At 42.2% G+C, this 24,185-nt stretch overlaps 1 protein-coding gene across 1 annotated transcript in view; it reads left to right on the top strand.

Annotated features, from left to right (window-relative positions):
- GTF2I (general transcription factor IIi) overlaps positions 1–24,185 on the top strand; it is a 109,946-nt gene that overhangs the window by 1,211 nt on the left and 84,550 nt on the right. The gene's annotated exons all lie outside the window — the stretch shown is intronic.

The raw sequence follows: 24,185 nt of genomic DNA, 5'->3' as shown, positions 1-24,185 counted from the left end.
TGCTGGCTCCTGCTGACGGGCTGGCCCCGTGCAGACTTCTCACCTCTTGCAGACAATGGCTTGATAGGCCTTGCGGAAAAGTAGTCTTTGGGTGTTCAGGACACAAAAAGGGGAAGTTAGTTAGCAAATGTGGATGCACTAGAGTGCCCCGAGGAGGCCGAGCCTTTTCCCAAGCCGAAGCCTACGACTTGGAATGACCTTTTATTTTTTTCTACTACGACTGTGTATTTGTCAGTTTTTCAGCCGCAGAGTTCCACTGTCTGGCGCTGCTTTCCTTTTGCCTACTTCTTCGGACCTTGGCTCTCACTTTGCGGCCCGAAGGACTTCCTTCTCTTGAGGCTCTCTCTCCTTGTTTATAGGCATCACTTAAAGCCGCCTCGTGCATTGTTCGGTCAGAATGTGTTGTTGCTTCGTACGATGTCCCAATCAACTCGTTTGCCCCTCCTAGGAGGGCATCTTTATTTTATTTTCCCAAGGAGTGTGTTTGGTGGTTTTGTGTACTAGTCAGTAAGTAGGTAGGAGGGCTACGGATTAAGCCTTTTCCGCCTTTGTCTCCCTCCCGGTGCACCCCCCCGTCCGAGGGCCTTGTATACGGTAGTAACAACAGCTAACCTTTGAATGTTTAAGTGCTCGGCATCGCTTTTAAGCACTTAACGCCTGTTTTCTTATTTGATCTTCAAAACAACCCCGTAATTCCCCTGTGTAGATGAGGAACAAGTCTGGAGAAGCGGCGTAATTTACTCTTGATTACTCAGCAAGTCGGCCTTGACTACCAAGATTTGAACCTAGCCGGTGTGACTCTCACGCCCTAAGCCAGTGGCTTTCAAAACGGCCTGAGCATCAGCAACCCCGGGAGGGCTTGTTCAAACGCTGTCGCCGGGCCCCGCCTCTCACGTCCCGATTCCTCAGGTCTGGGGTGGGGCCTGTCGTGTGCCGGGCTCCCTGGTTCCCAGGCGGTGCAGCCTTGAGAGGCAAGGCGCTCACCGTGGTGCAAAATTAAACTTAATTTTAAGTGTGGGAAATGGATTTCTAGATTTTCATGAAAGCTTTTCATGACTTTAAAACTAAGTCTTAGAGAACCAAAAAGAATTCGGACTGGTTACTGTAGGTTACTTTGAAAGCTGATTGAGAGTCCAGGATTACGAAATTAAAAGTTTAATGAGTCTCCGATTTTAAGAGGAGCCATGGATTTAAGTATAGGATAAAATTAGAACACTAAATAATCTTGGCTTTTTAAAAATTTTTACCCCTCTCAGTCATTTATCAACTTATTTATGGCACTAGTATTTATTATCTTCTCCCGGAGATGGCTGAGGCATCCCGTCTCCACCACAGAGTCTAAAATCTGGGAGCCAGAAAAGGAGTGATAGGCCTGAACTTGACACTTAGATGGGGGAGGTGCTGAGCACCTGGAGCCCAGAATTCTTCTGCCCACTCGCCCCCATTTCCAAGCCCCAGGTACCTCCAGTGATTGGTGTTTTTTTTTTTTTTGTAAGCTACACACCGGACATGGGGCTTGAACTCAGGACCCTGAGACGAAGAGTCACTTGCTCCACTGACTGAGCAGCTGGGCACGCTGATTTGGTTCACTTTTAAGAATGACTACAAAAACCTGTCCTTAAGATGGAGGTTTCTGGCTTTTTCTTGGGACACAAGTGTTGAGAAAGATTTTTTTCCTTTATTATAATGGATTTCCTTTTTTTTTTTTTTTTTTTTTTTTTTATTTCTAGGAGAGAGAGAGAGACACAGCATGAGCAGGGGAGGGTCAGAGAGAGAGGGAGACACAGACTCTGAAACAGGCTCCAGGCTCTGAGCTGGCAGTCAGCACAGAGCCTGACGCGGGGCTCGAACCCACGAACCGTGAGATCATGACCTAAGCGAAAGTCGGACGCTTAACCGACTAAGCCACCCAGGCGCCCCAATGGATTTCCTTTTGGAAGAAAGTAACTCAAATGAGGTAGGAGGAATGGGATTAGTTTACAATCATATTCTGTCATTTTTTATGCTCCATAGATTGATCCCGTGTTCCAAAACAAAATAGGAAAGACCAGGGCCCTTCTCCAGGTTGTTATTAAAGAGCTGTGAATAAAACACTGACAAATCACTGAACACTTAACCTTTCCTGTTATTACTGCTGACTAGCTTGTACACTGCATTCCACCTAATTCAGTTCTACCTGGTTTCATTCTTCTTTGAAAACATAAGTGTAGAGATTGCAGTTCTCCTCATAACTGCGTGGTATCATTAACATGAAATTGTTTTAACCACTGGCTTACACAGATGCTGATCAAGTGATTTTTAGGTATGTCTAAGGGAAAGTATTTTCTGAAGAGTTGTTTGAGAAGTAATACTCGGAGAACAGCATTTCACTTTTTTAGAAATACATGAGAGGGTGATTTACCCGAAAGAGAGTGGCCAAGAATTTTATCACTAGCATCCTACCAATGATTACTGGTAGCACTTTTCCTTAAAAGTCGCATGCATTCATTTGGGTTAAGCTTGTCCATTGTTACTGACCGAAAGAAAATGGGAAATGCAGTCAATCAGTTGGTTATAATTGTAGAGTTGAGATTCCTCATGATCAATGCTGTTAAAATAGCAGCATGCAGAACACTCAGTTAACCAGAATGTCGCCCGAGGGACCTGCCTGGGGAATAAAATTAAAGAATTCGTATGTGCACTGGAAAAAGGATGTGGATAAATAAATCATCACAGGTGCTGAAGGCAGCATCTTGATACTCAGGTTTCCGTTTTTCCTCATTTGTCCTGTACCAGTTTCCTCTCTCTTGTCTGTTCTTTGCTGGAACTCTCTGCACTGCAGTTTTCCTGTTTTCGTTTTCTTTCTTTCTCTTTGTTTCTGCAGTCCTTGTCTGCCTACCCTGGCTTGTTTCTGTTTTCTTGCTGGCACTTACTTTTTCTTGCTAGCACTGCTTTTTTTTCCACTTTGGCCTAGTGGGAGAGTAAGAGAAAGTTCTAGAGAGCCAGGAGTTTTCAGAGTTGATGGGAGAATTAACTCATTGTACCTTGGTTGTAACTTGGGTGAAAACTATAGAGGATTTTTAAAGAATTAGTCTGTTTACAGTGTAACTTGAGAGACAAAATGAACTTAGAATTGCGAGAGAAGGAGGGTGGCTTAATGTGGCTGTAGACATAGGTTCTGAGATCAGACGGCCTGGATTCAAATCCTGGCTTATGCTACTTCTGGTTATTATTACCTTGAGGAAATCAGTTAACATTTTTGTGCCTCAGTTTCCCTATTTTAAAAAATAGGAAAGATAATGATAGAACCTGTTTCTCTTGTAGATTGTCGAGAAGATTGAAGGAAGTAAGACTGCTTGGGATGGTATCTGGGCAACAGTAAGCATTTAGTAAATATTAGCAATAAAAACACCATGTTTGGTACTTTTGAGAAATTGAATTTTTTAAAAGTTTATTTTTTTTATTTTTTTATTTTTTTAAATATTTTTATTTATTTCTAGGAGAGAGAGAGAGACAGCGTGAACAGGGGAGGGTCAGAGAGAGAGGGAGACACAGACTCTGAAATAGGCTCCAGGCTCTGAGCTGGCAGCCAGCACAGAGCCCGACGCGGGGCTCGAACCCACAAACCGCAAGATCATGACCTAAGCGAAAGTCGGACGCTTAACCGACTAAGCCACCCAGGCACCCCAAAAGTTTATTTATTTTGAGAGAGAGTCCTAGAGAGCGTGTACAAATGAGCAGGGGAAGGGCATAGAGAGGGAGAGAATCCTGAGCAGGCTCTGAGAGCTCACTCTACGCAGGGCTCGAACGGCACCAGCTGTGAGATCACGACCTGAGCTGAAGTCGGACACTTATCTGACTGAGCCACCCAGGTGGCCCAAGAGAAATTGAATTTTTTAAAAGTTTATTTTTTTTATTTTTTTATTTTTTTAAATATTTTTATTTATTTCTAGGAGAGAGAGAGAGACAGCGTGAACAGGGGAGGGTCAGAGAGAGAGGGAGACACAGACTCTGAAATAGGCTCCAGGCTCTGAGCTGGCAGCCAGCACAGAGCCCGACGCGGGGCTCGAACCCACAAACCGCAAGATCATGACCTAAGCGAAAGTCGGACGCTTAACCGACTAAGCCACCCAGGCACCCCAAAAGTTTATTTATTTTGAGAGAGAGTCCTAGAGAGCGTGTACAAATGAGCAGGGGAAGGGCATAGAGAGGGAGAGAATCCTGAGCAGGCTCTGAGAGCTCACTCTACGCAGGGCTCGAACGGCACCAGCTGTGAGATCACGACCTGAGCTGAAGTCGGACACTTATCTGACTGAGCCACCCAGGTGGCCCAAGAGAAATTGAATTTTCTAAGGAAATAAAGGGGCACCTGGGGGCTCAGTTGGGTAAGCGTCTGACTTCGGCTCAGGTTGTGATCTCAGGGTCCGTGAGTTGAAGCCATGCATTGGGCTCTGTGCTGACAGCTCAGAGCCTGGAGCCTGTTTCGGATTCTGTGTCTCCTTCTCTCTCTTACCCTCCCCTGCTCACGTTCTGCCTCTCTCTCTCTCTCATATAATAAACATTAAAAATAAAAAAAAGGGGGGGATAAAAATTACCTCAGTAATGCTGACTACAAGGTTTATTTCCCCAAATTGGAGAATATAAACTCTGGAAAGGCAAGGACTTCTTGGGATTTTCCTCTGGTGACCGTTGTTTTGTTTTTGTGGGATGGCAAAGGAAATAATGTGTGTTTTCCCTCCTTAAAGTACTGTATGGTTATATTACAGTATAATTCTACAAGCAGAGAGTATTGAAGAATTTGGTCTTATTTAGGGTATCTGGTTAAAGTGAGCCCAGAATTCATAAATTTGTATTATGGAGACTGAGCCTGTCCTCCTTGTGAATAGTGAATTTGTAATTGAAAAATAGCCTTATAGAATTGCTTACTCAACTTGTAAGTTCACTGCACCCATTTGCTGTCTTAAGCCTTTAATAAGTTTTAGAGGTAGTGCCTTCTTTCCCTACTGGTGATGTATTTGAGAGAGAAACTAGTAAAGGAACTGAAAGGTAGTTGTAATTTCTTGGAGTTTACAGGGCAATTAAAGGAGGTAAGAAAAGCTTAGCTATTTTATATGAAATAAGTTGCTTCATTGATAATTTGTTAAAGGATGACAGCATGTATTATGCCCACTTTGCTCATTATTATTATTACTTAAAAAATTTTTTTTAATGTTTGTTTATTTCAGAGAGAGAGACAGCGTGAGCAGGGGAGGGTCAGAGAGAGAGGGAGACACAGAATCTGAAACAGGCTCCAGGCTCTGAGCTGTCAGCACAGAGCCCGATGTGAGGCTCAAACCCACGAACTGTGAGATCATGACCTGAGCCAAAGTCAGATGTTCAACTGACTGAGCCAGCCAGGCACCCCGCATTATTATTATTATTATTACTTTTTTTTTTTTTATTTCTAGGAGAGAGAGAGAGACAGCGTGAGCAGGGGAGGGTCAGAGAGAGAGGGAGTCACAGACTGAAACAGGCTCCAGGCTCTGAGCTGGCAGTCAGCACAGAGCCCGATGCGGGGCCCCAACCCACGAACCGCGAGATCATGACCTAAGCGAAAGTCGGACGCTTAACCGACTAAGCCACCAGGCGCTCCTATTATTATTACTTTTAATGGTTATTTTGAGAGAGAGAGAGAGAGACATGGGGCAGGGGCAGAAAGAAGGGGAGAGAATCCCAAGCAGGCTTCTAGCTGTCAGTGCAGAGCCCAACTTGGGGCTCGATCTCATAACCGTGAGATGATGACCTGAGCCAAAATCAAGAGTTGGAAACTTAACTCACTGAGCCACCTGGGCGCCCCTTATACCCACTTTGTGAGGAAATAGAAATTAACCCTAGTTCTCGAATTAGTTTGAAAATTGGCTGACTAGTTACAAGGAAATCTGTTAGGTTTACTTCTTCCTCCTATTCTTTTTCTTTTTTCTTTTTCTTTCTTTCTTTTTTTTTTTTTAACATTTTTTATTCTGTGGTATTCATTACATTCAGAATGTTGTACGGTCATCACCACTGTTTCTGAAATTTTTCTTATCACCGCAGATAGACACTCTGTACCCATTAAGCAATAACACCATTTCTCCTCTCTTCCAGTCTCTGGGAACCTCAAATATACATTCTGTCTCTGAATTTGCCTATTTTATTCTTTAATTTGTTCACTTTTTTTTTTTAATGTTTTATTTCTAGGAGAGAGAGAGAGAGAGACAGCGTGAGCAGGGGAGGGTCAGAGAGAGAGGGAGTCACAGACTGAAACAGGCTCCAGGCTCTGAGCTGGCAGTCAGCACAGAGCCCGAGGCGGGGCTCGAACCCACGAACCGCGAGATCATGACCTAAGCGAAAGTCGGACGCTTAACCGACTAAGCCACCCAGGCGCCCCAAATTTGTTAACTTTTAAGTAGGCTTTATGCCCACCGTGGGGCCTGAACTCTGGACCCTGAGTTAAGAGTCTCTTGCTCTACTACTGACTGCGCCAGTTAGGTGCCCCTGGCTTGTTCTACTTCTCTTAAGTGGAATCCTAGCGTATGCGTCATTTTGTATCTGGTGTATTTCATGTAGCAAAGCCTTTTCAAGGTTCATCTATGTTGTAGTAGGGGTCATCTTTATTTCTTTTTATGGCTGAATAATGTTTCGTTATAGAATAGGCCACATTTTATGTATATGTTCATCTGTTGATGGGCATTTAGATTGTTCCTAACTTTTGGCTGTTACGAATGTGCAGCTATGGGCATTGGCCCACCAGTATGTTTTGAAGCCTGTTTTCACATCTTTTGTGTGTATACAGAGGAGTGGAATTACTGGGTCATTGTTTTTCTATTTAATGCTTTTCTTGAAGCAGAAGAATTTGGACGGACCTGAACAGATCTCTCAGTAGTATAGAATAAACCCATTTATGTTAAACTGCATTCTTCCCTTTGTAAAGAATAAATTTGGGACTGCTATTTCTACCATGAACACCTCTTTCTTTCAAGTGGGTTCCTTATAGTGATCTTAAGCGTTCCTTAAGATCCTTACAGCGACCTTAAAAAAAAAGTTGTAGTAAAATATATATACCACAGGACTTGACTGTTTTTCATTTATATTGCTTATTTGTTTTTATTGTCCCTGTTTTATTTAAGTTTACTTATTTACTTTGAGAGAGAGCAAGTGAGTGAAATGGGAGAGGGGTTAGGGAGGGAGAGAGGAAGAGAGAGGAAGAGGGAGAGAGAATCCCAATCAGGTTCTGTATGCCAGTGCAGAGTGTGACATGGGGCTCCATCTCAGGAACCATGCGATCATGACCTAAGCTGAAATCAAGAGTGAGATGCTTAACCCACCAAGCCACCCAGGTGCCCTGTATCGCTTGTTTATTTTTAGTGTATTATTTATATTAATAAGATCATAATATATATATTATTATATATTATTATAAACACTACATAGTGTTTTCAATAAAGATACTACAGAGAAATTGCATCAGTAATCGTTTTAACCATTTTTATTTTTATTAAACTTTTTTTTTCAAGTAGGTTCCATGTCCAATGTGGGATTTGAACTCATGACCTTGAGGTTAAGAGTCACATGCTCTACCAACTGAGGGAGCCAGGCACCCCATTGTAACCATTTTTAAACGTACAGTTCAGAGGCATTAATTTAAGTATAATCACTTTGTTAACAACAGTCACATCTCCGGATGCTTTCATCTTCCTAACTTGAATCTGGCCGTTAAATAATCCCCATTTCTCCCTTACTCCACCCCTCGAACCCACTGCTCTCTGTGATTCTGATGATTTTAGGGACTTCATCTAGGTGGAATCATACATCCTTTTCTGACTGGTTTTCTTAGCATGATGCCTTCAAGGTTCATCCACGTTATAGGGTGTGTCAGGATTTCTTTCCTTTTTCAATTCTTACAGTGGTGTTTGGATTTTTGAAGTTTTTGTTTTTATGGTATGGCAAAGAAACTACTGTGTGTAACTATTTCATAGTATAGTTGTAGAAGCAGGGAGTGGTGAACAGTTTGATCCAGTGTAGGCTGCTTGGTACAAATGAGCCCTGGTCAGCCAGCCTGTGAAGATTCCTGATTGTATGGGTCTCATACTGTTGAGAATAGCTGTGTGAGTTTTGATTCTATTTGCATACATAGTCCTTAGCTTAGTGTTTTTTTATAGTAAGTTAAAAATTATTTTCTGATTCTGTATTTTTGTCGTCTTGTTTGCTTCTGCAGAGCTTTTAGAATAATTTTTCTTGGGTGTGTTGTGAAGCAGTGCGGTAGTCACTTAACTAGATTTTCACTTTTTAAGTCCACTTAATTCATTATTTTATTTATAGACTTATCTATAGGAAAAACAGTTTTCTTATACTAGCAAAATGAGTGAGCTATTGACTATTCATCTGCTGCATTTAAGCTTTGGAAAAGAAGGGTTCCCTTATTGCTTTTGGAACAGTACTTACTTATTCACTTACCCAACATACTGAGGGCCTCCTGGGTGTGTAAGCTATTCTGTGAAGCCGCAGGACAATCTATTTCTTGGAAAATACTGGTCTGAACAAATTATATTGTTGAGAGCTTCAGAGTAAAGACTCTTTACTTCAGTATGTATATCTAGTCTAGTTTCTTTGTTTTAGATATTTGGAGTAAGTTGGCTTTTTAAACTTAAATTTAAAATCTATTTAAAAAACTTTTTTAAGGTTTATTTGATTTTGAGAGGTAGAGTGTGAGCAGGGGAGGGGCAGAGAGAGAGAGACAGAGACACAGAATCCGAAGCAGGCTCCAGGCTCTGAGCTGTCAGCACAGAGCCCAACGTAGGACTCGAACCCATAAACTGTGAAATCATGACCCAAGCCAAAATCAGATGCTTAGCCACCCAACAGCCACCCAGGCACCCCTAGAACATAATTTTTGAGGACTGCATTTGATGTAAACAACTTTTCATGCTGACACATGCATGCTTTAAAAGCATTTCAGAGCAGTGATGTAATGTATACCTTAAACTTACCCAATGCTATATGTCAATTATAGCTTAATGAAGTTGGGAAAAATAAGTAAATAAAAATAAATGGGAAAAAGCAGTGACTTATTTTGACACTTTTCTATTGGTTTTCCTACCCTATCAGACTATATAATAGGTTATTCTATTTAGTAGTAATTAAAGCAATTAGTGGGGAAATTTTCATTTTATCAGACTTGGATTTGGAGAGTGTGCATGTAAATAGATACATAAATGTATGTTTTAAAAGTAACCATTTTAATAAAATTTAAAGTTTTAAATGGTTAATGCTTGTGTGAAACACTGTCAGGTACTTAACCTACATTATGATAACTTTGTGAGGTAGGTACACGTATTCTCATCATTTTCCAGACTAGTAAGTTTGGGGTTAAAGAGTCCCAAGGCCAATCATATCTCTTAGACAGAACTTGAATTCAGAACTTGGGTTTCATTCCAGAATTGGCGTTCATAAATACTTTGCTCTGTTGCCTAACATCTGTGAACATTACACTAAAAAAAGAAGGACTTTTTGGATGATAGTTACTTGATTTTCATTTCCTCTTCCCATTCATACAAAGTTAGAAAAAGAACAAGGGATCCAGCTTTTCAAGTACTAGTTGATTTTTAAATCTGTAATAAGGTCAAAGGGATGCATTCTTTCTGTATTGGCTGAGCAAGCTGCTGCTTTTATTTTTTATTTATTTATTTTTAAAATATTTTTATTTATTTCTAGGAGAGAGAGAGAGACAGCATGAGCCGGGGAGGGTCAGAGAGAGAGGGAGACACAGACTCCGAAATAGGCTCCAGGCTCTGAGCTGGCAGTCAGCACAGAGCCCGATGCGGGGCTCGAACCCACGAACCGCGAGATCATGACCCAAGCGAAAGTCGGACGCCCAACCGACTAAGCCCCCCAGGCGCCCCCCAGATAGTCCTTTAAAAGCAGCAGCTAGGGGTGCCTGCGTGGCTCAGTGGGTTAAGCGGTTAAGTGTCTGACTTTGGCTCAGGTCGTGATCTCATGGTTGGTGAGTTTGAGCCCTGCGTCGGCTCTGTGCTGACAGCTCAGAGCCTGGAGCCTGCTTAGGTTTCTGTGTCTCCCTCTCTCTCGGCCCCTTGCCCGCTCACAATCTGTCTTTCTCTCAAAAATAAATAAACATTAAAAAATTAAAAAAATAAAGGACTGTTAATTTAAAAGGATAACTTATACATTCGCAAACAATTTCTATCAAATTGTAGTACCAAGAAAAGTTACAAATCTTCCTGAATAGCTGATGACATTTTTCATTTTGCAAGGACCTTGCTTTGGGTACCCTGAGACTTAGGACTGACCATGTGATCCATCACTTGTGCAGACCCTCTTTCCCTGTCTTCGTTTTGTTATTTTGCCATTCTTCCTTTTATCTGGGTTTTAAAAAATTTTTTTAGAGAAAGAGAAGAGAACGAGTAGCGGGAGGCAGAGGGAGAGAGAAAGAATGTTAAGTAGGCTCCACACTTTGCGCGGAGTCCAACAAAGGGCTCAATCCCATGACCACAAGATCATGAGTCCGACACTTAACGGACTGAGCCACCCAGACACCCCTTAATTGTTTTTTGTTTTAATAAAATTCAGCTATTTTTGTTAGGTATCTCAACATGTTTTTGAACTGTGGTGGAGAAGGGACTAAGTTTTAAGTGTACGTATAATACAGTTACAGATCATTTCAAATCTTAGCCTTTCAGGGGAGCCTGGGTGGCTCAGTAAGGTAAGCGGCAAACTCCTGATCTCTGCTCAGGTCTTGATCTCATTTCAAGCCCCACATTGGGCTCCATGCCCTTACATCTTAAAACGTAAGCAGAGCCAACTATACAGACTTAAAAATCAGACCTGAACAAAGGTTTGTCTTCAGGATTTCTAATTTTATTTCTAAGCACTTGGCATTACATATAATTTCTAAAACTTAATGAAAGTGAACTGGGTCTTTGGCTCTGCTTCTTTTGTCTGCTGAAGTATATATGTGAAATACATGTTAACAATATAAATTATGATACTTGAATTCTGTTACTAAATATTTGTAAAATGGAACCTTTGAATGAAACACTAACCTAATTTTCTTCTCTTTGGAGAATACCTATTAACCGGTGGAGATAAACTCTTAGAAATGTGAATTAAAGTATTTTTCTGTGACAATAGGCAAAGAATAAGGATATTCTGGGAGTTATGGTCCCAGTGGAGAGTCTGAACTGATCTTCTCCAAAATGTTAGTCCAATTCTGGGACATTGCTTGGACAAACTGGAGTATTTTGAGGATGGTGTGGTAGAGGGAACAGGATGTTAGGAGTAAAGCACGGGACAGCCTGCGGGTGCTCATTCTGAGATGGGCACGTAGAGGAGCACAGTGCATTGAAAGGACCTTTTTGTAGAATAAGGCTCTTCGAGGAGGAAGATGCCACAGAGACAGATTTTGATTTATTAGGAGAACTAATACTAAACCAGTCTGGTAATTGCAAATAGTTAGTTTAAAAGTAGAAAGCTCGGGTTGCCTGGACTGTGGCTGGCTCAGTCCGTGGAGTGTGTGACTCTTGATTTCGGGGTTGTAAGTCAAGCCCCATGTTGGGGTGGGAATTACTTAAAAATAAAACTTAAAAAAAATTTTTTTTTCAATGTTTTATTTATTTCTGAGAGAGAGAGAGACACAACGTGAGCAGGGGAGGGTCAGAGAAAGAGGGAGACGTAGAATCTGAAGCAGGCTCCAGGCTCTGAGCTGCCAGCACAGAGCCTGACGTGGGGCTCAAACCCACAAACCATGAGATCAAGACCTGAGCCAAAGCTGGACGCTCAAACGACTGAGCCACCCAGGCGCCCCTAAAATCTTTTTTTTTTTTTTTTTAAATCAAAAGTAGCAAACTCTGTTGGGATGTGTCAAAATTTGAGGGGCAGTAAGAGAGCTTGGCAAGAATACCAGTTACTAGTAACATTTTTTGAGGGTTTATATGTGTTTACTGTTATAAGCGCAACCTGTATTAGGGCACTTGCTCCTCAGCAATCCTGTTCCCAAAGTGGGCAGGCATTATTAGGACTTCCATCTTTTTTTTTTTTTTTAACTGTTTTATTTATTTCTGAGAGAGAGAGACAGACAGACAGACTGAGCAGGGGAGGGTCAGAGAGATAGTGAGGTACAGAATCTGAAACAGGCTCCAGGCCCTGAGCTGTCAGCACAGAGCCGGAGGCGAGGCTCAAACCCCCAAACCGTGAGATACTGACCTGAGCCGAAGTCGGATGCTCAATCGACTGAGCCACCCAGGCGCCCCAGGACTCCCATCTTAAAGTTGAGGAAAATGAAGTTTTGGCGCGCCTGGGTGGCTTAGTCGGTTAAGCGTCCGACTTTCGCTTAGGTCATGATCTCGCGGTTCGTGGGTTCGAGCCCCACGTTGGGCTCTGTGCTGACTGCCAGCTCAGAGCCTGGAGCTTGTTTCAGAGTCTGTGACTCCCTCTCTCTCTGACCCTCCCCTGCTCACGCTGTCTCTCTCTCTCTCCTAGAAATAAATAAAACATTAAAAAAATTAAAAGAAAAAAAAGAAAATGAAGTTTTGGGATACTAACTAATCCCAAAAATCCCATAGTGAGGGACTGGTGGTTTGTTTTTTTTTTAATATTTTTAAGCAGTTTCTACACCCACATGGAGTTTGAACTCACAACCCTGATATCAAGAGTTGCATGGTCTGCCAACTGAGCCAGCCAGACACCGTAAGGGATAGTTTTCTGGGTTTTTGTTTGTTTGTTTGTTTTTAAAGTTTATTTAGTCATTGAGAGAGCGCATATGCACATGAGCTGGAGAATGGTGGAGAGAGAGAATCCCAGGCAGGCTCTGCAGTGTAGAGCACTTCCCGGGGCTCCATCCCTCAACTAGCAACATCATGTCCTGAGTTGAAATCCAGAGTCAAATGCTTAACGAACTGAGTCACCCAGGCACCCCCTAAGGGATTGTTTTAGTGTAAACTTAAGCAGTTGGATTCAGAGCCCCTGGTCTTAACCACCATGTTATACTGATTTCCAGTTCTGATACTAACGTTTAAAGTATAGGTAATGATACGGTAATGAGGGGCACCTGGTTGGCTCAGTTGGTGAAGCGTCCGACTTCGGGCCAGGTCATGATCTCACGGTTCCTGAGTCCAAGTCCCACATCAGGCTCTGTGCTGACAGCTCAGAGCCTGGAGCTCGCTTCGGATTCTTTGTCTCTCTCTGCACTTCTGCGCTCTCTCTCTTTCTCTCTCTCTCTCAAAAAAGTATAGGTAATGATAAACTAGTAATTTTACTTAACTGTTTATTAGTAAAGAAGATAGCTACAAGGTTGAAAATCATGAACGCATACCTGAGGTCACATTATTGATTACACATTCTGACTTATGCATTCTACCCAGTGATCTACTATTTGGTAGCATTCAGTGTGACTAAGTTCTAGTATTAGAAGATAACAGCCAGGAGCCTAGTGTTCCTTGTTGAATTCAGTACGAGTGCTCACTATGCAGGCCACCACTGTGTGGGTGCTGGGGTCAGAGGCTCCCTGCACCCGCCCGTTGACCAGTGTATGGTCCATGGCAAATACTGTCCAGATTAAAAGACCTCGGTTTACCAATTGATGTGCAGTTTGTAGAGAAGTTTGGTAATCTGTGAAGTGAAGTGTTGTGTGTGCTTTCACTTCTGGGCACGGTTACCTTTTTTTTTTTTTTAATATTTTTTAATTTATTTCTAAGAGAGAGAGCGTGAGCAGGGGAGGGTCAGAGAGAGAGGGAGATACAGACTCTGAAATAGGCTCCAGGCTCTGAGCTGGCAGTCAGCACAGAGCCAGACGCAGGGTTCCCCATGAACTGAGAGATCATGACGCTTAACTAAGCCACCCAGGTGCACGGTTACCTTTATGAGTTTCTAGTCACTCCCTCTTTCAAATGCAAACAGGGAGAAAAACAGCCCATTTCCAGTTTTATTGAAGCTAATAGAGACCAATTGTAACCAATATGTTACTATTTAGCATCCTTTGCTTTTCTCCTCCTCCTGACATCCTGCCTACCTTTGACAGCAAAAAACAGCAAGACCTGAACAGCCATGAAATAAGGCAAAGGTACAGAAATAAGGCAAAGGAAAATTTAATCAGCTTAATCATTGGCACATTTGTACTTAGTGCTTTAGAACTTATTTTGGACCGCTTGTAAACTTACAAAATAGTTACAAGAACACCAAACAAAAATTTCCCACACACCTGTTACCCAGAAACCTCATTCCGGTTTTGCCAGATGTTACTTTGTAGCGAAAGGGTCTAATCCAACAACTCGTCTTGTCCCTCTAATACACCTCACTTTAGAACAGTTCTTCAGTCTTTAAATTCTGTGCCCTTGAACTTGTCGAAGGTTACAGGGTAGCCATTTTACAGAATGTCCCTCAATTTGAGTTTGTCAGTGCATGCAGCCAGGAATGTCACAGTTCTCCGTGTGTTCTCCTGGTTGGCACGTGACGCCTGCTTGTTCCCTGACCAGGGTTAACTTGGATCACTCTGTGTGTGCCGTGCTTGGCCTCATTAGTAAGTATTTTCTGTGGCAATAATGTGGGATAATGAAACTATCTCTTTGGAATTGAGGATTTTCTTTTTCTCTCGAGCCTGGGACTTTTTATTTTTTAGAATGAAGGTTAGCATGTGGACCTAAAAGTCTCATTATGATAGTTGTTATCTGAGTCTTTGAAAACTACATGTGGGGCGCCTGGGTGGCTTAGTCGGTTAAGCGTCTGACTTTCGCTTAGGTCACGATCTCGCGGTTCGTGGGTTCGAGCCCCGCGTCGGGCTCTGTGCTGACTGCCAGCTCAGAGCCTGGAGCCTGTTTCAGTCTGTGACTCCCTCTCTCTCTGACCCTCCCCTGCTCATGCTGTCTCTCTCTCTCTCTCCTCTAGATATATAAAAATTTAAAAAAAAAAAACTACATGTTTTTCTGGAATTTGTTAAAAGTCAGATTAAATTTTATAGTAAGTGGTGTGGTTTGAAAGAACATGGAGAATTAACAGTCAGATCTTGATTACATTTTATTTAATAATTCTGTAATCTTGAGCAGTTTACTTTGTTTTCCCAAGTTATAAGCTGTTCTTACATTTAAAAACAAAAGTTCTGCTTGGGGCACCTTGGTGGCTCAGTCAGTTAAACTTTGGCTCAAGTCGTCATCTCGCGGTTTGTGGGTTCAAGCCCTGCTTTGGGCTCTGCCAACAGCTGAGTCTGGAGCCTCCTTGGAATTCCGTGTCTCCCCTGTCTCTGTGCCCCTTTCCCACTCTCACTCTGTCTCTCTGTCTCAAAAATAAATAAAAACATAAAATTTTTAAAAATAAAAATTAAAAACAGTTCTGCTTTGTAAAATGTGTCAGGCAGATGCCTCCCTTTTGTCATAAACACATCAAGTTAATTCTTTTGGTATCCATCAGTGAATATAGGGTCAGTGAGTTACCTTCAACAAGTTTTCTGTAGAAGCTACTAAGTAGGTGTAATTAGAACAAGTGGCAGCACGTTGAAAAAAATTTGACACAAATTCTGTGTTTGCAGTCCAAACTGTAGTAAATGTATACTGACATTTTAGGGATGACTGTTTCCTCTCCTGAAAAGCAGATTTTTAGCTTTTATTACTTAGTAATTACAAGTAGAACATGGAGTGGAGGTATTAAATATTATCAATTTCAGAGGTTGTAACACTTAGGCAGCCTAGAAGATTGTCAGAATCCAGTATTATGTGATATTCCAAGTTAATCTTAATGTGGCTAACTCTTATTAAAGATAAGGATGGGCACCTGGGTGGCTCAGTCGGTTGAGCGTCTGACTTCAGCTCAGGTCATGATCTCATGGTTCGTGGGTTTGAGCCCTGCGTCGGACTGTGGGCTGGCAGCTCAGAACCTGGAGCCTGTTTCAGATTCTGTGTCTCCCTCTCTCTCTGACCCTCCCCTGCTCACACTGTCTGTCTGTCTGTCTCTCTCTTTCAGAGGTGAATAAAACATTAAGGAAAAAAAGATAAAGATGGCTGATCGAACTATTGGATCCTTTCCATTAATTTAGGTACTATGTTATGATAAAATGTGCAACATCCTAGATGATGAATTTTAACTTTTAGTTCTCATCATTTTGAGGAAATGTATGAATAATTTTATATATATATATATATATATATACACTTAAGTATTTTGTTTTTAAGTAATTTCTACATCCAATGTGGGGCTCAAGCACACAACCTCAAGTAAAGAGTCACATGCTCCACTGGCTGAACCAGTCAGGCACCCCAACGGTTTATTTATTTATTTATTTATTTACTTATTTACTTATTTAAGGGGGGGAGGTGGTGCAGAAGAAGAGAATCTTAGGCAGACTTCATGCTCAGTGCAGAGACCTATGCTGGGCTCCATCCTACAACCCTGGGATCATGACTTGAGCTGAAATCAAGAGTGGGGTGCTCAACTAAGTGAGTCTCCCAAGGAGCCCTGACAATTTATATTTTTAAAAGTGTGAGAACCCATTTTACTTTCTCCTTAGAATTAAGTGATACTTGAAGTTATTTTTATACTTCTCACTGAAGATGTTTCTGTTAGTTTATGTATTTTAGACTATGATGGTGTCTTTTGTCAAATTTTGTCAAAACTTTAAGTTTCGTAATAAAATGAGTTGGTGAATTTGCATTTTACCTCATATGCAAATAATAACTGTGACTAGATCTCAAAGAATGGAGACAACTGGAATAGACACCAAAAAAACAAAGAAGAGATCATCTTATTTTTTAAAAATTTATTATTTTTTTAATGTTTTCTTTATTTCTGAGAGAGAGACAGCATGAGCAGGGGTGGGGCAGAGAGAGAGGGAGACACAGAATCAGAAGCAGGCTCCAGCCTCTGCGCTGTCAGCACAGAGCCCGATATGGGGCTCGGACCCACGAACCGTGAGATTATGACCTGAGCCGAAGTTGGATGCTTAACCGAATGAGCACCAGGTGCCCCGGGAAGAGAGCATCTTAAATACCGGCTCAGAAAAAGACCATCTGCAGTAATGGAAAGTCACACGGCATTTTTTAAATGTATTATATCTTTTTTGTCTGTTGTACACCCAACATGGGGCTTGAACTCACGACCCTAAGATTAAGAGTCGCATGCTCTACCAACTGAGTCAGCTAGGTCCCCCCTACGCTGTATTTTTTGGGGGTAGGAGTCAACAACTGAAGAAGTTTGAATGAAAGATTGTCCTGGTAAAAGTATTCCTTGTTTTGTTTTGTTACTTCTTAAGCCTGATAAACAGTTACAGAATTCAGTACAGTTATCTGTCCTGAATACTGCCTGTAGTCTTCCATGGACAGTATCCTAGTGGTAGATACTTTAACCTTCTTTTGAAACTTTTCTGTTTTAATTGATCCAGATCTGGCTGGGGTTTTTGTATGAAACATTGAATTAGGAAAGTTACTGATTTTTGCAGTCTGGAAGGTTATTTCACCATACTTATGTAAATACAGGTCAGGTCTTAATTGCTTAAAAATAGCTGAGATAATCCTAGCAGTCTGCGGAAAATTTGAAAATAAGTAAAGTTTTTGAGAATAGAATAAAATAACGGTTTGGTGCTTCTATCAGTTTAAATCCATTTCCTCCTGGTTGAGAGTAGCTCCTGAGTCTTGGATTTTTTACTCAGATTTGACTGGAGTAAACTGTGGTTCGAACTTGACTCTGAGGGCTGTTCATCGTTGTTAGAGGAGGTCCGATTCCTGATCGTGCCTGCCTGCACTTTGTGACGTAAATTACATGTTCATCTAGACACTAGGTTTGTAACTCACTTTTTTTCTTTGAATCAACTCCTTCATAGTATGTGACTGTGTTGATATATAAAGTATTCCTCAGCGTCCACCGTCATCTTTGTTTTATGGGCAAAAAGGATACTTTCCTTTTGCTTCAGTTTGTTTACAGTGGGTGGCAGTTAATTCACTGCCTCATAAAGATTGCTCAGTATTACAGTTTTAATCACTGTGCAAGTATTTACTTTGGGTTTCTTTTTATTTAACCTGCTTTTCTCTGATTGTTACTGTGCATGACAGAGGTGATGAGGAATTTGGAGATCCAGATTCCAGTCGCTTGTTCTGAAGTTAACTGTCCTTATGACGTTAGCAAGACAGCTGGTGCCTGTGGGCTGGCCCGGAGGCTGCACTAAACTACCTCGATTCGTTTTTTTTCTTGATTAAGATCATATGTTGTAAGATAGAAATGGAAAGATAAGTTGTTGAAATTAACAAAATGTAATAAAAAAGAAATAGGGCATGAATGTAATAAAAAAAAGATAGGATCAGTGTAATATAGTACCTTCTCCACTTACCAGTGGGATCCGAAGCTTAGATTTGAAGCAGAAGTACTGAACATGTAGTAATATTTTAGAGATCACCATAATAAATTCTACGGACCTCGGATTTTCCTTTTTTTTTGTTAGAGTGATAATGTCGTGTGAAAATCTTCACAAGGTCTCTTTGACTCACTAAAAATTACTATTTGTTATTTTGCTGTTTAGCATTTAAATAAACTAAAAGCAGGATCAATAAACTAAAAGCAGAAGTATGGCCAAATGAAAATTTATATGGAATTAATTAATTGGCTTATTTTGAGGTAGAGCAGATCAGAACAGTAAGAACACAAATAAACCTAATCCCTGAAATGGATCTCCAACAAGAAACAGAAGAAGATTGTAAAGAATGGCTGGAGTCTGTTTTCAGAGATATAAAATAGGCCTCAAGGCCATCTATTAAACAATAGTTGACCAGAATAGAAGATCTGTGAAACAGCAACAGGCCAATTAAGTTCGCCTTTGAAACTCATAAAGGAGAATTAAATCAGGGAAACAAAATGAAGTCTGAAAACATTTATAATGAATGAATTAAGGATATTGAAAAGGGAAAGAAGTAGAGCAGACTAAGGTGGCTGCAGGCAAACACTGTTCTGCCTTGCCTTTTTATATTTTTTTCCTTTAGTAGGCGCCACCCAAATGTGGAGCTTGAACTCCCAGCCCTGATCTCAAGAGCTCAAGAGTTTCATGCTCTATAGACTGAGCCAGCCAGGCAGGCACCCCCTGCTTTGCTTTTGAATAACTGCCTAAGCCTCTTCCATGTGGGTCTAGCTAGATTGCCAGTCCCAATGTGTCCCACATAACCTTGTTCTGCCCAGCCACTGTGAATAGGCTAGGCTGGGGACAGGCTTGGGACCCAAACCCCCAGAATTTTGTGTACATCGTAGCAGATACGATAGTCTGTTGCCCCAGGGATCATAGTACCAGATGTGTGGTAAGCTTAAAGATGTGTGTGGCTTTCGTCTCTGCCTTAGGGAAGAAACCCGTCTGCTTAAGGAGAAGACTGTTGGAGTAGAGAGAACTCCAGTGACAGCTTGTGTTCCTGCATCTAGCTGCACGACGAGCCAGTGCAACCTTTAGGCTGAATAATTAACTAAGACTGTGAAAATTCCCTTCTTGGGGCAGTTTGAAATAGGAATGTGTCCTAGCAAATTCATAAGTTATTCTTCACAATAAAGAATATTATAAGGTATGGTTCCCAGAGTTGGTGGAACTAATAAGAATGTTCTAAAATTATGTAATACCTAGGTGTTATATATAATTGTGAAGCCTCGGATTAAGGCAGGTGCCTCCAAGGTGTCTAGGAACATTACCTGCCCGGGATCACCATAATCCAAGTTCAAGGCTTCAGGTTCCTCAGGCCACCCAGATGTTAATACAGACCACAAATAGGGATACAGAATAGCTTAATCACCCTCACCCAATTTGGGATGTGGGTGGCTCAGTTGGTTAAATGTCTATCTGACTCTTGGTTTCGGCTCAGGTCATGATCTCATGGTTCGTGAGTTTGAGCCCCACATCGGGCTCTGCACTGGCAGTGTGGAGGCTGCTTGGGATTTTCTCCTCTCTCTGCCTCTTTCCCACTTGTGTTCTCTCTCAAAATAAATAAACATTAAAAAAAGTTTCAAAGGGGCGCCTGGGTGGCTTAGTTGGTTAAGCGTCCGACTTCTGCTCAGGTCATGATCTCGCGGTCCATGGGTTCGAGCCCTGCATCGGCCTCTGTGCTGACAGCTCAGAGCCTGGAGCTTGTTTCAGATTCTTTGTCTCCCCTCTCTGTCCCTCCCTAGCTTGTGCTCTGTCTCTCTCTGTCTCAAAAGTAAATAAATGTTAAAAAAATTTTTTTTAAAGATAATAAAACTGGGAAAAATAACAGTCGATGAGATGGGAAATTGAAGGGCTAATACAGAGAGGCTGCTAGTAAAAAGAAAGTGGGAACTCAGATAATAGAAATGAAAAATCACTTCTACAAATTTCACCACCTTATGAGATGAGAGGCTCAGAAATGGAAGCCCAGAGCCTGCACAAAACATGGGCATCAAATAGGAGGCCCTTTTTTTCTCCCCCCAATAAGACCTCAAGTTGGATGAGGGTGATTAAGCTATTCTGCATCCCTGTTTGTGGTCTGTGTTAGCATCTGGGTGGCCTGAGGAACCTGAAGCCTTGAACTTGGATTATGGTGATCCCTGGCAGGTAGTATTCCTAGATACCTGGAGGAGCCTGCCTTAATCCGAGGCTTCACATTTATGTATATATTTATGTGTTTTTGAGAGTGAGAGTATGGTGGGGAGGGGATAGGGAGAGAGAATCTTTTTTTTTTTTTTTAATTGTATTTATTTCGGGGATGGGGGGAGTAAACACGGAGAGAGAGAGAATCCCATGCAGGCTCTGTGCTGTCAGCCCTGAGCCTGAGGCAGGGCTTGACCTCATGAACTGTGAGATCGTGACCTGAGCTGAAATCAAGAGTGGCACACTTGACCGACTGAGCCACCCAGGCACTCCGGGAGAGAGAATCTTAAGGAGGCTCCACGCTCAGCTCGAAACCTGATGTGGGGCTCAGTCTCAAAACTGTGAGATGAGCCAAAATCAAGAACTGGATGCTTGACCAATGAGCTGCTCAGGTATCCCCTAGGCTTTACATTTAAAATAAAAAATTTTAAATAATTAAAAATAAATTTTTAATGTTTGTTATTATTTTTTAATGTTTTATTTATTTTTGAGAGAGAGATAGCGTGAGCAGGAGAGGGTCAGAAAGAGAGGGAGATACAGAATCTGAAACAGGCTCCAGGCTCTGAGCTGGCTGTCAAACCCAACGAATGGTGAGATCATGACCTGAGCCGAAGTCAGACGTTTAACCGACTGAGGCACCCAGGTGCCCCAATGTTTGTTTATTTTTGAGAGAGAGACAGAGTGTGAGCAGAGGAGGAGCAGAGAGAGGGAGATTCAGAATCTGAAGCAGGCTCCAGACTTTGTGCTGTGGGCACAGAGCCTGACTTGGCTTGAACTCAGGAGCCGTGAGATCATGACCTGAGCGGACATCAGATGCTATCTGATGGAGCCACCCAGGCACCCCAACAAAAGATATATTTATGAAGATGTTTAGAGAAATTGTTATGATTCCATTTTGATGGGCTATTACGTAGCTGGGAGAAATAATTTATGCTGTAAGAATAAGTAATGTGGCGAGTGGATGATGCTGATTGATCATTGAGGCAAGGTCACTGCCCTGATAGGGGGTTAGCCTCTTTGGAATTTTATTATCTTGAGAGTCTGTGTTCCTGATGTCGTACATTCATTTTTTTTTTTTTAATGTTTTATTTATTTCTAGGAGAGAGAGAGAGAGAGACAGCGTGAGCAGGGGAGGGTCAGAGAGAGAGGGAGTCACAGACTGAAACAAGCTCCAGGCTCTGAGCTGGCAGTCAGCGCAGAGCCCGACGCGGGGCTCGAACCCACGAACCGCGAGATCATGACCTGAGCGAAAGTCGGACGCTTAACCGACTAAGCCACCCAGGCGCCCCATCATTTTAACCATAGCGTATCACAAACCTGTATTTCTGTGCTCCTCCTCTCAGGGCACCTACCACAGGGGTTACAGCTGTTGCTACCCTGGTGGATCAGGGGGTCATGAGAATTCTCACAAATAAGCTTAAATGAACTTATGCAACATGGTGTAATCTCTGTAGCAGTATGGTTTTTGTGAAGGGGCGCCTGGGTGGCTCAGTTGGTTAAGCAGTATGGTTTTTATGATGACGAACACGTTTTGTGATCTTCACTATGGTAGCCACTAGCCACCTGTGGACGCTGAGCTCTTGAAAAGTGGCTAATGCAACTGAGGAGCAGAATTTTAGTTTTTCATTAAAATAGATGTGGCTACTAGCTACCATGTTGGATAGTATATCTCTAAGTGTTGGGCACCCACTAGGTTGTTCCTTGACCGTCGGTCTTCTACCTTGGATGGCTGCCTTGTAAAGAGATCACTTTTTCTCCGTACACCACCCCTCCTTTACCAAGACTACATCAGAGATCCACAGTGGGGGGCGAACACAGGTTACAAATCCAGAAACTTGAAGTCATTTTCTTGTCTAATGTGGGTTCACCCTATGAATTGTCTCAGGTCAATTTTTCTTCCTTGTCTGTATATAAAAGATTCAAGGGAATCCATTCTGTTTTTGTACTTACTGTCTTAGGGAGAACATGATCATTTTGTTCATTCTCCTTTGTGTTCCAAAGAATGTCACTAACGAAGTTCAGAGTTACAAATATGTCTATTTGCATTCCTTGAGCGCAGAGCTAACTGCCCTAATTTAGTTGCTTTCAATGGTGCTTTTTTTGTTGTTCATTTTAGTGACACACACACATACCCTTTTAAAAATAAACCAAGAAGAAAGACTACATGGGTCTGCTCAAGTATTTTATGGGAACACTGTCTTCTGTGAAGTTCTTTTTTCTAGGCTCTGTGAATACTTCTATTTTGCTTTTGTACTTCTCCCTTACAGGGTTGCTGTGACTATTAAATAGATAACAAATAAAGCAAATATTGAATAGATTTTTTTTTTGTCTTTCCAACTCTTACTTAAAATGAGGGGGCTCATAAAAGGTCATAGGTGTAAGGAGACTTCGTAGCAAGTGGTTGATTTGCTGGAGGTCATAGAGCTCACAACCGGGCCTACCAGTGCCTGTCATGCCTCATGTCCCATAAGCTTGTGTCAGCAGCCTGGCCGGGTGTTTGTCCCTGGTGTCTGTCGCTGATGCCGCTATGTGATGGCAGTTCCTTTCTGGGAAAGACCAGAGGAAGGCAGCAGTTACCCGGTGAGGGGACCCAGGGAGTGCTCCTTGAATAGCCTGGACTCAAGATCATCCAGGGAAATGGCCTCTTGGGACACAGAATTTCTGTTGTAATGCAAATACACACGTTTCTTGAGAGCTGAAAGCCTCAAACGAAATTAATCCTTCCCCATCAAGCCTGACTGTCCTGGTCACCTCCAAGGTTCTTCCCATTGAATGGTGCTGTGATGCCTCCTGAGAAGATCTGGAAATGAAACAGGACCTCTCCTCGCCCCTGGCACCCCTGCAGGACCGTCAGTGTGGCCTCTGTCTCCTGTTTCTTTCTTTCTTTTTTTTTTTTTTTTTTAAATCTATTTATTTCTGAGAGAGAGAGAGAGAGAGACAGTGTGAGCAGGGGAGGGTCAGCGAGAGAGGGAGATACAGAATCTGAAGCAGGCTCCAGGCTCTGAGCTGTCAGCACAGAGCCCGATGCAGGGCTCGAACCCACGAACTGTGAGATCATGAGCTGAGCCAAAGTCTGATGCTTAACCAACTGAGCCACCCAGGCGCCCCTGTCTCCTGTTTCTTAACACTTACTGAGCGTGAATGACCTCTTGACAGGTTTCTGGCGATTTAGGGTGAGAAGTGGAAATAGGCAGTAAATTCAGTAGGCAGAAAATTTTATCCTTGTGTTGTGTTCTGGCACTGATAGTGGCGCTGTGACCTTTGACACATCGTTGCATTTGTAAAATGAGAACATGTCTCCTTTTTCCCTTGCTGGAGAATTGAATGAAAAGGGAAATTATTAAGAAATGGTATGAGAAATAATGACAGCATGTCCTAAGTGAATGTTCTGGTTATGGCAAAATAATACACTTATGTTGTCCAATTGGACTGAACCACGTTTTAATATAAATTTACTTATTTATACAAGGGACACCAGGGTGGCTTCGTCAGTGACAACTTTGGCCCAGGTAACTATCTCATGGTTCGTTGAGTTCGAGCCTCGTAAGGGGCTCTGCTGTCAGTAGAGCCCGCTTTGGACCCTCAGCTCCACGCCCCCCCCCCCCCCCCCCCCCCCCCCCCCCCC

Source organism: Hyaena hyaena, unplaced genomic scaffold (assembly GCF_003009895.1).
Source record: "Hyaena hyaena isolate Hyena2069 unplaced genomic scaffold, ASM300989v1 scaffold_514, whole genome shotgun sequence".
Taxonomy (NCBI): Eukaryota; Metazoa; Chordata; class Mammalia; order Carnivora; family Hyaenidae; genus Hyaena; species Hyaena hyaena.
Note: the sequence above shows the minus strand (reverse complement) of the source record. Positions and strands in the feature narration are given on the sequence as shown.